Raw genomic sequence first — 3,729 nt, forward strand, 5'->3', positions numbered from 1 at the left:
GGGGCCAATTCACTATGGGTCCAATATCGAGGGTTAATTAACCCTCGATATTCGACTAGGAACTAAAATCCTTCGACTTCGAATATTGAAGTCGAAGGATTTAGCGCAGATAATACGATCGAAGGATTATTCCTTCGATCGAACGATTAAATCCTTCGAATCGAAGGATTTAAATCCAACGATCGAAAGAATATCCTTCGATCAAAAAAAGTATGGACCTTCCCCATAGGCTAACATTGACTTTGGTAGCTTGTAGATGGCGAACTAGGGGGTCGAAGTTTTTTTAAAGAGACAGTACTTAGACTATCGAATGGTCGAATAGTAGAACAATTTTTACTTCGAATAGTTCGATTCGAAGTCGTAGTCGAAGGCCGAAGTAGCCCATTCGATGGTCGAAGTAGCCCAAAAAAAACTTCGAAATTCGAAGTTTTTTTACTTCGAATCCTTCACTCGAAGTTAGTGAATCGGCCCCTAACAGTGTCGAACTGCCTTCTTGCTTTTAAACATTTGGCCTATTTCATGGTAACTCCCTATTTATTTATGGGGGAAAAATGTGTAATAATGAAAGAATATAGTAAGTAGATATAAAAGACTAGGAGAATAAAAAGGTTTAGTGAGGAGAGGAAGAAATAAAAGTTTGGAAATGGCACTCACGCTAAGGTTTTCTGATGGGCCCCTGGCATACAAGTCCGTCACTGGAGGTTAATGACCAGTAATATCATAAATAAAAATGAAACATCATTTTGTAAAGTGATTAACCATTTACAGAGCTATGTCGGATTTGTCTCTTTTTTCTAACTGCTCTTTCTAACTTCTCCCTCTCCCGTCTTCTGTCTGTTCTTAACTCTGCTATGAGAACCCCCTCCTTTCACCAATGAGAGAACAGACTGCTCCACCATTGAAAGGGGGCCTGTTACCCTAGAAAACAATTCCAAATCCTAATTTATCATATTAGTCAAGCAAAATAAATTATTTATATTGTGTTCCATTTAACCTGAGAATTCACAATCACAGCAAGATGGTAGGTACCATTTTGTAAACACTGTTATTAAGGCAAATTTTGCATTATCCCAAAATCTTGTTTATGTGACAGAGTGGGGGAACCGATGCACATGTTCATACAGTGGTTACAAAATTAGATTTAAATTGAGAGGGGAAATTTGGGGAGACCAGTGACATCAAGGAAAGAATGGAAAGTTAAAGTAACTGCCTGCCCTGCTTGTATGCCTAGGGCATAGAGGTGAGGCAGGCAATAAATGATTGACAGCTATGATTTTCAAATGCATTGATAACACGTTTATAATAATAAAAAAAATAATAAAAATAAATACAATAATACTAAAATAATAAAAAAATAATTTAGGTTTCATGCTCAGTTTGAAAATGAATTTTATTATACAGCTTTTTATGTCTGGGTGACAGGTTCCTTTAAAGCAAATAATAACTAAATCTTTTTTGCGTATTTAAAAGTCCTTCGCTACTTTATTATATCTTTTATTTTTTTTTAGGGGGGGAGGGGATGGATGTGGAACAATAAGCAGTTGTCCAGCAACAAATGAATGCACTATTGATACAAAGTCAAGGATAAGCCTCAAACATATTTTAAAAGCTTAAAACTTATGAATATTTAAAAGCTTTTTTTGGGACACGCACCCCAGTGTTATTAGTAAACTCATACAGAGTTTCATTAAAGCTTGCTAGTGCCAAGATTATATGGATGCAGCTTATATTGTATATTTATACGCCAATAAATGACTGAAGCTTATTAATGTGCAACGGGCAATGTTTTTGGGCCACTGCTCTGAGTTGCCATTTCTAACTATAATCCACTTCCATGTATGTCTAAGAAATAAGCACAAGGTTTTCTCATTGAATTTCTAATTAATTAGAGTTTATTTATAAGTTTAATAATATTCTTTTTTCAAAAGAAAGACAACATTTTTATCAATGGTGTCACTTCAGCAAATTTGGTTCTGAAGACATTTCTTGTATTTCATCAAACTTCAGTGTGTTCATCAGCCTTCTACCTCCTCTTCCTCCCACTGGAATACTTAACCTCCTCTCTCTCCAATCATTCCTTCAGTATTCCAAAATAAGCATCACTGGGAGAATTTATATCATATGGCTGGCTGCCTATAGTCTTTTACTTCCATGATGAATCTAGATTCAGATACTGATTCTGTCATGCAGCCATTTATTACATTGCAGCTCATGTTCTATTAAGCCATGTAAAATTAACTTTGGTTTCCAAGTCAACCACACAATGCCTCATATACCTCTTCTTCATTCATGCAGGCATATAAGGCTCTATATAAGCTCACAAAGCCACGGTTTTGTTCTCTATTTCTGCTTTGATAAGACTTTTCTTCATTTTCCACTCTTTTTTACCATCTTTTTGCTATTTCCTTCTTTAAAAAGACATTGGAATGTTTTTCTTTTAGTTCCACCTTGGTGGTCTCTTTCTTATTTTTCGTCCCCTTACTTGGCACCTTTTTGGTCTTTTTCTTCTTTAAACAGATAGTGGAGGGTTTTGCTTTCATCCATCGTGTAGGGTGTGTAGAAAGGTCAGCTTTATGATCCTCAGTTTGGCACATTGTGGAGTTTGGCCCTTTGCTTTCCTCTCTGCATTGCAAGAAATGTGTGTCTCATTTATTTCTCTTTGCTTGATGAATCATTTTCAGTGCTGCAGAATTCGGTTTTCTTGCAGTTCCACCATTTCAACATTTCCTCATCTTTGCCAAAAATGGAGACCTCATTTCTCTCTTTTTATTGAGTAGGTTGAGGCCTTTTTTAGCTCTTCTGTATTGGTGCATAGCTGTGGTTTTTCATCTGTTTCCAACTCACTGGTCCTTGTAATTTGTTTCTTAAAAAATTAAACTTTGTAAAGATGCCAGAATGGACTTGTGTCTCTTTTTCTTCCTTATTTTTTGCACCACATATATTTTTCACTTGAGAAGTTGTGTTATCTTTAGACAAATGTTTATTTCTAGATTTAGGGGCCCATTTACTTAGCTCGAGTGCAGGAATAGAATTAAAAAAAACGTTGGATTTCGAATGTTTTTTTTTGGCTACTTCGACTATAGAATGGGCTACTTCGACCTTCTAAAAATCATTAGAATATTCGACCATTCAATAATCGAAGTACTGTCTCAACCCCCTACTTCGCCACCTAAAACCTACCGGGGGGCAAGGTCCCCATAGGCTTGCTAACAATTTTTTGGTCGAAGAAAAATCGATCGAACTATTTGCGGTAAATCCTTCGACTTCCATATTCGAAGTCGAAGGATTTACATTCGGCAGTCGAATATCGAGGGTTAATTAAACCTCTATATTCGACCATATGTAAATCTGCCCCTTGATGTTACAAATATTTATAAAAGGTTTTAGTAGCTGTCTAAAACAGAAAAAGATGCCATGGTATAGCCTAATGGAAAGGCAAAATGATAAGTAAGAACAGGTTAACGTGAAAGAAGTTTAAACCAACTACTATTTCCTGTGATTGCTTGTAATTTAAAGGGGAACTATTGTGAAAATGAAAATTTTATATAAGCTTCATCATACTGAAATAAGAAACTTTGCAAATACAATCAATTTTTTTGGTCAAAACTCACAAATTCGAATTTAAAACCCCCAACTCGAATTTGATTTTAAATATGAGATTTATCCCACCTCAACCCTGGAAACAGTTCTAATTTGACTATTCTCCACCTAAAACCTGCCGAGTTCATG

The sequence above is a fragment of the Xenopus laevis genome, chromosome 9_10S (genome assembly GCF_017654675.1).
Source record: "Xenopus laevis strain J_2021 chromosome 9_10S, Xenopus_laevis_v10.1, whole genome shotgun sequence".
Taxonomy (NCBI): domain Eukaryota; kingdom Metazoa; phylum Chordata; class Amphibia; order Anura; family Pipidae; genus Xenopus; species Xenopus laevis.